The sequence below is a fragment of the Lepisma saccharinum genome, chromosome 18 (assembly GCF_977018435.1).
Source record: "Lepisma saccharinum chromosome 18, izLepSacc3.1, whole genome shotgun sequence".
Taxonomy (NCBI): Eukaryota; Metazoa; Arthropoda; class Insecta; order Zygentoma; family Lepismatidae; genus Lepisma; species Lepisma saccharinum.
Window position 1 is genome coordinate 15933051 of NC_139246.1, and position 12122 is coordinate 15945172.

The following is a 12122-nucleotide window of genomic DNA, read 5'->3' on the forward strand; positions in this document are numbered from 1 at the left end:
TTCCCATATATTAACACTTTCCCTGGCGTGGGCGTGTTTTCGCGCCGAAGAGAATCCAACCTTTCCCTGGTGTAGGCGTCTTTTCATGCCCAGACACATATGCTTTGTCTGAGCTATCCTGCCGCCTAGCTAAAATGCTAAAACTATTACATTATAAATATATGCCTTCATTGATCCTCTACTGATATTTACACTTAGTATAACAAAATATTTCAGCTTTGTTGCTGATGCTGAACAAAAAGAATAAATATGTCTTTTAGGTTCATTTTGTTTAAATTGCCCGCCAGGATAGAGGCAGCAAGTTCGTAATCTTGCCACCAGGGAAAGAGTTAATGCTCATATTGACAGCTTTTCTCAAACACATATGACATACCATAATATGCTACCCAGAAGGGTGAGTCAGAATGAGTCTGAAACATTGGTGTGTATATATATTTTAAAAAAATACAGTGAAATTATATCTAATCAAATCAAGGCATGTTCAATCATATTTTTCACCACAAGGTTGGGAAACAAGGCTCTTTTCAGTTTACTTCATACAAATGAAATCATATGTTGTAAGGAAATTTGTAATATTCTTACTTCACAACTAAATAAACAGTTGTGGAGTTATGGAAATAATGTAAGAACATTTGAAGATCCCCAAAGTCTATTAGAGAGTATATGAGCATTCAGTGATTTGATGTCATCATAAACACACTGATTATTTTTGTATTCTAGACATAAACTATGACTGATACTGTGTAAAATTAAATTCAATGGTGCACTTTTAATATTGAACACATCTCTCAGCTTCCATTACTAGTAGGATGATAAGCTGGTGAATTTATTAAAAATATTCCTAGCAATTTGAAAAAATCTTAGATTCTGATGATTGGAAGAGCAGGCCATTGTCTTTGACTAAGGCTGATTATATCTTGAAATTTGTTTAAACATAAATCATTTTACAATTTTTAAATGACATAGATGATACAACTTCAAATTCTGACCATAGTAAATACATCAACTACAAGAAGCATAGAAAACTCCATGTGTGTTCTCTCCCAAGGCTTCATTACTTCATTCCAATTGCTATATTCTTTCTTTTTGATATTAGGTTTCATGATATTATGTGTCTCATGATTTAACATAATCTTAAATGGATTTGTCTATGCCACCAATATATTTTGTGCAATAACAACTTCATCTTGATTATACCATTGTGATTCTGTAAGCTTTCTCCAAAACCTGCTGCTTATTGCATTAAGTACAATAACTCTAGAACTCATAGCAAAAAAAATAAAAATCTTTATACTGTCACCTTTTCTTCACTTGGAATTCCTTTACATATATTTCAGAATCTTTGATCTTAGATTCTGGCCATCCTTATACAACTTACTTTTTTACCTGCATCTGCATCTCATCTTCCTCCTGCGTACTTTAGAAGACATTCTTGAAACAGTCCGTAAGATCAATTGCACTTACAGACTGAATTGCAACATCAACTGTTTCTCCTTACAACTTTGACAACATACCTGCTACTTCAATACTTTCATTGTAAATGATTTCACATTCAAAATTAGCCAAGATAAAGCATCAGCATTAAATTCTGGCAGAGGCCAAAACGTTTCAGTTTTTGATTTGCAGGGAGTGAGTCAGTCTTAATTGAAATTTCTCTCAATAGACTTACTTTTTAAAATATCTTCACAGCAAATACTATCAAAAAAGCTTCCTTTTCATGCTGTGAAAAAGTGGCTCACAAATCGCCATTAATTGTATGGCATATTGAGTTCCTAATCCCGTCTTCGTCACAATTTAATACTTCTGTTGTGTATTCAAATGCATGCAGATTGTACCCAAGGTGTTGAGTTCACTTCAAAATGAAAAGTAACACATACTCTTGCATTATGTATTCTTTAACCTGAAATGCCACTAAACTTTCACAACAAACGTCCTTTAAACGCAATCAGTTATTACTAACATATTTCCATGTCCTAAAGCATTCTTTACTGCACAGTCCAGTTTCTTCAATGACTGCAGTGCCACATAAATTAGTCCTCCAATATCCAGTGCCTGCCAAGCAGCTTTTCATTAGTTAACACTTGGTCAGTGCATCAAGTCCCTTCACTTCAGTTCTCTGGCTTTCAAGACCAGATCCAGCAACCTCTTTCCAAGCTCCCAAATTGTCCTCATGATACTGGACCAAAAACAAAATTTTCTGATGTCCTACTGAGAATCGAACGTGGGATTGCTCACACCAAAGGCAAAAGTGCTAACTATTTGGCTACGCAGGAGCCCCAACGGATACTATGAGAATATACAAATACAGGGTGGTGCATGAAATGATCACCCACTTGTTTTTTTTCTTTTTTCACGTCTGAGATGAGGAATAACGTCATGTTTGTCAACAGTAGTTTGCAGTAGCCATTGAAAAAGTTGTGTGATGAAGTGTGAAGCATAATTCATGATGCTGCCACTAGGAGGCTAGAGTAGACAACATGGCGGACAATGGAAGACTTACGATGCAACAGCAATCAGGAACTGTGCTATTTTGACTGAAACAAAAAGCATTGTTGTGACTCGAGGCGTTTTTGTGCACATTTCCATACTCGGTGTCCCCTCCTCTAGAAAAGCGATCCACAAACTCCATGAATAGTTTCAAATGGAAGGAACAGTATTGGAATCGAAGCGTTACCATCCCAAACATGTGTGTTTGGCTGAGAATATTGAAGCTGTTTGAGTCGCTATGCAGAGGAGTCCCAACAAATCGGCTAGAAAAGCAACATTACAACTAGGGATATCAAGATGCTCTGTTCAGTGAATTCTTAAAAATGAACTCCATATGTACCCGTGCAAGGTTACTGTGGTGCAAAAACACACAAATAAACTCAAACAGCGGAGAATGACCTTCGTTCATTGGGCTGAGGATAACAACTCAACACTGAACAAGGTTTGGTTTTCTGACGGAGCACATTTACATTTTGATGGTGTGGAAAAGATTTTCCGAAAAACAAAACAAAAAAACGCAATATTTAATGGAACTGAGAAGACTTATGGTTCAAGCTTGCAGTGGAATTACGGAACTCACATGCCATAGCATAATTGGTAACATTAGTGTTTGCTTGACAGGTTACCAATAACAATGGTGGTCATATTGAGCATGTATTGCAGTAGTACATTTTCCCAAAGTGTAACATTTTTTGTGATATACGAGGCTCATTCGGAAAGTACCTGCTGTTTGGCTGTAAATAAAAAGAACGCATAGATACAACAAATTTTTACTTTACATCTGAAAGGTACAGCTGTCTTCTGCTTTTCAACATAGTCACCATGTAAATTCAAGCACTTGTCATAGCGTTTCACCAACTTACCAATCCCTTCTGCATAAAACTCGGCCGCTTGGGAATTCAACCAACCTTGTCACAGCATTTTGAAGATCCTCATCGTCAGCAAAGTGCTGGGCTCCATGCCACTTCTTCATGTGAGTGAACAGATGAAAATCAGAGGGAGCCAAGTCCCGGCTGTATGGGGGATGATCAAAAAAGTCCCATTTGAATTTTAAGCAAAAGGTCTTGTGTTCACCGAGCAGTGTGAGGGCGAGTGTTGTCATGCACGAACACAACCCCAGATGTCAGCAGACCGCGACGTTTGTTCTGGATGGCTCTTCTCAGTTTCTGCAAAGTGTTACAGTAAACTTCAGAAGTGATTGTCGTACCAGCTTCCATGAATTTCTGCCCAAACAAATCTTACCACTCCGTGTACCTTGCATTTGGCGGGTACACATTTTGTGACATTATAACCAGCACACATGCGGCACTATGATGCTCTCACTAGCATAGCTGGAAGCTTACTGAATCACAGATTGCGTGATGTAACACCGGTTGCACTCTGCCCACTACTACTAGTGCCACGCCACAACAGCAGTGACTTTCCGAATGACCCTCGTATGTTTCATTGAAAGCTTCTATATAGTATAGTTTTTATCCAAAAACAAAATGATGGATCATTTCATACGCCACCCTGTATTTTAAAAATATATCTTCATATTAAAAATTACTTCATGTTTGGAATGATGGGACTGGATGCCTTACTTAATTCTAGTTATGATTAAAATAAGCATTGTTTTTTCTCAAGCTGTATTTCTTCTGTACATCTCATATTGTTTTCTTCTCATTCTTGTACAACAGCTACCTCAGCGGGCGACGAATCAAGTGGTCAATTCACAACCTTAACACTGAATTTTCTGGTTTCATATAATCATCATTCATCCTCATCATGCTTAATGAGTCAAAAGTAATGTAAAATGAAAATTTTTTTCTTCAGTCAGCTATGATGGCCAAGCTTTTGACAGTGATTGTTTTCACTGCATTCTTTATACATCATGCATGAGAAGTGTACCAATTTGAAATTTTTACTGCCACCAGTAAAATGTTAATAATCTAATATAAAATGACAGTATTTGTGAGGATGTGGATAATTTTTTTTTCCTTAATTAATGTACATGACCAGATTTTTGTCAAGTTTTGTCACGGTAGAAAAAACTGCATTTCTAAAAATAATTTTAATACCATTGTACGTGAATTTTGATATCATAATTTTGAGATTTCTTTTCTAATACAAAGCTTTCGAAGCAAATTTTAAGTCATGTTTGAAAATATTGGTGATAATTTTATGTTATGCCAAGAAGCTATTGTTTTGTGAAGCCAGTCTATCGTTCAAACAAGTTATGTGAAAGGAATGTAATTTCTCCACAAACCTCATTATTTCTACAATTTCTTCATTGTTTTATGAAAATTTTATTTTGTTTGTTGATGCGTATCTATGACGATGCAATTTACTTATGAGAGTTGTACAATTTATGTCTTGTTTCATGATAATACAATCACCTTTTTCATCTATTGTGGTGTGTTTCCTATAGTAATATCTGCTAGCAAGCTTAAATAATAGAAAGTATTGGATCTATGTAAATGTAATTCTGCCAAGGTAATGTGGTATTTATTTTATAAGTATATATTTAGGAATATAGATGAAACTAGTAATTTGGTGGATTTGATACATCATTTTATTCTGAGAAATTTTGTGATGGGTTATGATTGTTTATTTTTTCATCTTTATGCTACATTATACACTCCTCACAAAAAGTTTGGAATATTATTGTATTATACAATAGGTGATTGACATGGCCTTGGAATTCAACAACTTATGGTATCTGTCTGGTGGATGTTCTCATCTTTCCACCAACATTTGCCACTGTGCCTATCACCTATTGTCAAATATAATAATATTCCAAACTTGTAGTACCTAGTAACAATATTCCAAACGTTTTGTGAGGAGTGGATTTTTTAATAGTAGATATTATTATTATTATTATTATTATTGGGATTCAGAGCCAAAGAAAAGGTATGATAAATTATAACCCTCACAAAAATTCCCCTAGTAATTGCATAGTGCCATGCCAGTCACCAGTAAAATAGCCTATAATTTTACCTATGGCATTTCGTTAATTATATGCCTAAATATGCAGTTCCTCTGTTTAAGGCAAAACCCATTGTAGTCATCTGCTTCATAAATTTATTAAAGATGTGAATGAACCATTCAGATTCTTCAGAGAATTGATTTTTTAGTGAACTGGTAAAATATCAGGATCAGAAAATTTTATATCTGTACTTTATTTTGCCCTGGTAAGCCAAAACGCCTTTACTCCACTTAACTTGATTTCGAGAAGATGAGCAAAATATGTTTCACCATTGGCTGCACACTTATATAAAATTAAGGATGCAAACCAGTCATAGGTTTGTCTTCCTAAATTTTATTTAAAGGTGCAGCCAAAAGTGAAACACATTTTGTTCATTTGCTTGATGTCACAATGAGATAAGGCTTTTTGATATAGCATGACAGATGAATATTATATTATACTATACCTGTTCGTTCCTAATAAATAGTCTGTAACATGTTCCATAATTCTGTCACTTGCTTATTTTTTGCATGAAGATTAACATAACAGGAGCATATTTGAAATTAATTTCTAAATTAGAAGTTTTGTTTTCTGTGACAACTCTTAAGGGCATGCGATACAGTCTCCACGGGACTCTTTCCAAACTCTTCTGTCCGTGGCAGTGTGCCAACTTAACTCTCTTGGAGCCAGATCTGGCTCTTTAGTGCACTCGTTAGGCTGTGAACTGGGATGCCCACCCCCGTGCCCCACTATGATGCCATCACTCGTTCCGGCCCACACAGACCAACTTTTGTCATAATTATACATTTTGCACGTGACGTGATATTGTTATATTGGCTGCGTCGGCCCACTCCCTCATATCTCCCCAGCTACTTCTTTATAGCGCCATGTTTGACGTGAAATTGACATAATATTGTCATCAGGGAATTCTTTATTTTCAATTTCATATGACCATCGGCGGATTATTAAGAGGGCGATGCCGTCATATCTAGATATTGAAAACGAAGAATAAATTGTCACCAATTTAGAGTTAACGGTAATAGCAGTGCTCCCACCCCTTTGACAACTAACATTACCCTAGGAGGCACTTTTTCCAGCCTTCGTAAATCTAGCTCCTCTAAAGTCCATTTTAACTCCATTTAAGGTGAAATGTAGTTCTTTTATGCACATCAGGTTTGGCAACACTGCTAGGAGGCAAGGAGAAAAGCATTGATCATATGAGAGTATGATTTGATTCATTCTCTTGAGAATATAAAACTTCCGATGCAATAGAAAAAGATGTCAACGGGAAAAGAGCAGTTTGAAAATGGATATCACCAGTGGAAAAGTCGGAACTTCCATTTGATTAGCCGTAACTTGACGTTGAAGTTGATTCCCGATAAGGAATACATGGGATTCTGAAAATACTTATTCATCATATTTTTCAAACATTGTGTCCAGCTTAATAATCAACATAAAAAAATGCTTCCACTTGCAAGATGGAGAGAAATTCATAATCTTGGATACACTTGTTTAGTAGCAGTGCCCATTCGGGCGATATTGAAATAAATGCACAATTGGTGCATAACTGTATCTCCTCCCCTTAAGACATAGTCTTATACTTTATGATTTGGTATTTTAAAAAATATTGCTCCTTTGCAGAACCATATTTTCAGGAGAAATCTCATAAGGCTGTTATGTATATTTTTGTAATAGTTAATTAAATCAGTAAGTCTTTTTGTATTATGAATTCTATCCAGCAACAAAAACAATCAAGAAAATTCAATTTATTTTTCTGAATAACATTGTTCATCAAATGAGAAAATGTTGAAATTGACCTGGGGTTCAGTGAAAACCTGAAGCAAGATTCAGCATAAAACGTTTGCTCTTTTATATTTAATTGATAGTGCATTATTCACTGCCCATTTTTCATATCTGCACTTGATCAATATTGCTAAATGTTTCTTTTTGGTATATTCCCATTTATTTTGTGCAATCTGCATTACGATGCAAAAGTCATATAATGAAAATTTCAAGTTGCAGACTCCACTCGTTACACTCCCCCCCTCAACCCTCCCTTTCCCTCCAGGGGAATGAATTACACACACACAAAAAAATAAGTTTTTGATGATGAGGATGACCAGGAATTACTTATGAAAGTGAAAATGAGTTTGTATACATGTTTGATACAAATTGGCAGCCAATTCTCTTGCACATCTCGACCATGTCGTGAATGATGATAATTTCTTGATCTGTTTCTTCCAGGATAATTTCTTACAAAAAAGTGTCCTTGAAGTCGGTTGTTCACTCATTCCTATGCTCTTTCAGTGTCAGCCTCTGTTGCATCTATTGATGTATTTCCTGTCCGATAACAAGCCAAACATTTTCTACTGAAATTCAGAGATAGTATAACTGAAAATATCAAGAAATTAGCATTTTATTTTGTATATGTAATTTGTAATTACCATACACAAACACACAGATATTGTTGCTGTTTTTTTTAAATTAGCAACAAGCACAAATCTATAAATCCTTGTATCAAATAAAAGACAGAAAAGAGTTTCATGTATCCATAATAATGCAACATTTATAAAACAGTAACAGTGATAATTAAATGTCCTTCTTATCAAACATTTTTATTGTTATAATATAATTGTGAATGTTATAAAGAATGACAGTCACAATACATAGGGTGTTCCCATACAACAACAAACTTTCATAAGAGGGAGAGAACATAAAGATGCTGGACTTTGCTTCTAGAATAACAGCAAAGCTGCTGACCAAGACAGTATTTATTTATGTAAAAGAACAACAATACTTCGCACATGACGTTTATACCCTGCATCGGGATCTTCTTCAGATTAAGAACCAAATACAAATGAAATACAGATCTAATGATATATATATATATATATATATATATATATATATATATATATATATATATATATATATATATATATATATTAGGGATGGGACGATATGAAATTTTGGTAAAGTACCGATATAAAATTTACCGATACCAATAACCGATATTCTACTGATCTGATATAAAATTAGAAATGGTCCTTGAAGATCCTGAAATGTTCATTAATCTCCTTAATAAATGTGTGTTTCGTGGTGACTGCAGTGCAAAAAAAGTTGAATATTTAGACAATTTACTTTTTTTAGAAAGAAGGGCATGGAGATTATCCATAAAAATTACAACAAAATAGCAGAATTTTGCACTAAATTATCAGATATTTATCGATATATCGGATTGGTAAAATAATCGGTAATTTTACCGATAAACCTATACACCGATATGCCTATATTGGCCAATACCGATAGAGTACCGATTAATCGGTCCTATGCACACACACACACACACACACACACACACACACACACACACACAGTACACACGCATAGTACAGGGTTTAGAGGCAAAGCACATGAAGGTGTCGGTTGTCATCTGGGACATTTCCTCTCCAGGTATTCCTTCCGGTGATACCCCCTGACTGGTGAAGGTGATTGACACATTGAAGGTGATTGACACATTCTGGTACCATCCCCTTATCTTTTCCCTCACATCTGGATGTCCAGGGATTCTTTATCTCCTGGCCTCGTCTTTTCTTTCTTCTGTCCTTTTTTTATCCTTTCCACTTTTTCTAACACACTCTTCCATTCTTTATTTGATCTGAAGTCCTAAATTCCAGTTGATTGTGTCTGTTGCTTTCTTTTCCATTTCCTTGGCCATCTTCCAGTTTCTCACTAGTTCTGTGTTTTACCTCCCTACCTGCCTGGCATTATTCTATGTTTTGTCATGCCCCTTTGCTCTTCTGTGCTTGAATATGGTATTTCTCTCTCTCTTTAGTCTAACATCATACATATGTTCCTTAAACCTGTTTTTCAGTCAGTTTTTGTTTCCCCTATGCATACACTCTCACATTCATTGCACTTCACCTTACGGATAATCCCTTTCTTTTCTCTGTTTTCTTCCATCTTTTTGTTCTTCGCAAGATGTTATGGGAGAATAGGAAATTTTTGCTGTTGGATAACATACTAAAGGTGGTGATGTTCTTTGTAAGATTTGCCCATGGGTATTCATACTCCAGAAGGCGACACTTACATTAATGGATTTTCATAGTCCATCCACAATGTGTAAAGAATGTCATAGTTTTCCAATAGAAAATTCAAGTATCAGTGGCAACCGTAAATCCAAGCCACATAGTTTCATACATACAGATTTTTTTTTCCTGGGCTTGCATCATGGAAGTGAAACTTCAGTGAGTAAAACATTTTAAAGAAAACTTGTTCATGTTGATGCTCTCTGCAATCTGTGAAAGTTTGTTGCTGTTGTATTTGATACATCTTGTTCGTGTGTTTGGGAGGAGGATGGGTAGCCTTCAATATATGTGATGTGAGATTGAAAATTAAAATTTCATTAGTTGGTCAAATAGAAAGGTTTATCCAGAATTTTCAATATTGGATATTTGACCTAATTAGCAGCAAAATAAAAATTTAGCTTGAAAGTTTTCTGTACCAAATTGTAGAGTGTTGTCAAAGAAAAGTTTTGCAAGTGCTCATAAATCATTGAGCAAATGATTACTGTATTTCTTTCTAGACTGAATCTAGCTGATTCATGCTAGAAATTTATGAACATTTTGAGTGCATTGTTAATAGAATGAATTAAGGAACGAACTTTCATTATTACCCTTAATAGTGTAAAACATGTTTAAGCTCATCTTATTCTAAGTAAAAGCAACAGCTGTACATTGTTTAAGGAGTGTAAAAGAAATAGTTAACAACATATGTAATAGTCTCGTGCATACCTGTTGTATCTGACTTACCTTCAATCTCCGATTGAATGGCAAACTTCCTGAGAAATTCATGGATGTGAGCTTGACTAATGCTTGGAAAGCCATCATTATTTATGGCTCATAAATAGCATGCTTCAATTCACATTTTGTAAGAAATTTGTTTCACACTGTTAATGTGAATGCTCTTTATGATCCACCTCCATAATAGCATAACGATATTTCAACTTTATTTTTTTCAAAAGTATGTAACAGCTCATGTTGCACCTTGGCAAATTGTGTGTTTCGACTTGAATCCATTGTGAATGTTCAATTGACCATTTTGCATGGCTATCATTCAGAAAGACTACTTGATATCCAGCATATTTTATGTCTCTTTGGTATTTAACTTGATCATACTGTAGAAAATATCTGGATTCCTTTTTGGTAGTGGGTATTGTTCATTAACATGATTTTTCATGCTTTTTATAGCGTAACTCCTTCACTGAGGATAGTGGAGACAAGAATCTTTTCAAGCAAGAATATAGTAGTATTATCTTAATAACTTGGAGTTTGCTATGGAAATGTCAAGTTTCTATTTACTATTTTGCTTGTATGCAATAAAATTAGTTACTCTTATTATCATTACAGACTATAACTTATGTTACTGCAGAAGCATAACTTGGTGGGGGTAAGGCGACTGGCGCCCTATACCAAATTTCCAGTTTTATTAAAATTTACATGTTATGGGATTTTTTTAAACCACCTCGAACCTGAGGTTCATGTTTTCTCCCCTCCCCCTCCCATCCCCAAAGTTGGGCCCTGAGTTACACTGTTGGGGTGTAAGGAATGGCCCTTTGCAAAGACACCCAGTACCATGTAGTACAATCTATACAACATTTGTCAGACTAGTGAGGTTCTGGCATCTAGACTTGTGGCCAGTGAAATCCTCGGCGAGGCTCACGTTGCATGCTGTCCTTGTGTGTTTGTGATTGTCCTTTAATCTATTTCATCTTATCACCATTCATGTTCATCTTGTCAATTAGCCAAAAGTGGCAGACAAAACGAAGTAAAATAAATCAAATTAATCAATGCACTGGTGTCACTGAATAAACTAGTCCGTAAGCACTCTCACACATGCGGGTGCATGTACAGATACACACCCACAAAAATACAAAGCATAATATAACACACAATATGGTGTACACTACACACAACATTTTGTCATCATTGAAGTTACACCGAAGATTCACATTTGTTCTAACTTCTGTAGAAAGGTACCAATATGAAATTTAATCAATACTGATCGACTTCTGATATAAAATTTGCCGATACAATATGATTTCAGAAGAATTCAAGTCCCTAATTAATATACCAGCTGTTCAAAAATCATTGGTCGATTTTGTAAGACCATATTTTCACCAATAACGAACAGGAATACATATTATCACGATTTGAAAGAGAAATATTTAAAATTTCACACAAACTTGAAATATGCATGCAATGTGTGCCCCAGATGTGGCACGACAGATGTCCATGTGGTGCTCATATTCTTGCCAAATCTTCTCAAGCATGTCTTGTGTGACATTTTGGATGTTGATGTCCTTTCGCAGTTCCAGCAGTGTCCATTGACTTGGGAGCATGGGTCATCAGGCTGGAGTTTTTGTACTAGTTACAATTTGTAAGGATATAACTGCATTCGTTTACGTAGAATTGTCCACACTGTGGATGTCGGTATGTGCAATTCTTGACTGGTTCTTCGTAAAGATTTTCTAGGGCTCCGAACAAAACTTATATGCACTCTGTTAAATGTTTCTTCAATAACACTTGGCCTTCCTGCGTGACATTTTCCTTGATGACAGATGCATCCTCTCTTACAAAATTGTTTGTACCACCTTAGTATTGATGACGTTGGAGGACCATGATATCCA

The 12122-nt window shown here is 35.4% G+C and overlaps 1 protein-coding gene and 1 long non-coding RNA gene across 31 annotated transcripts in view; one reads left to right on the forward strand and one right to left on the reverse strand.

Moving 5' to 3' along the window:
• Nucleotides 1–12122, forward strand: part of LOC146002413 (uncharacterized) — a 562931-nt gene that overhangs the window by 217401 nt on the left and 333408 nt on the right. The window lies entirely within an intron of this gene.
• On the reverse strand, nucleotides 7181–10365 carry LOC146002412 (uncharacterized). Its single transcript, XR_014443702.1, has 2 exons — nucleotides 10246–10365; nucleotides 7181–7825 (listed from the first exon to the last, which is right to left on the reverse strand). It is a non-coding gene; the product is annotated as an uncharacterized LOC146002412 (long non-coding RNA).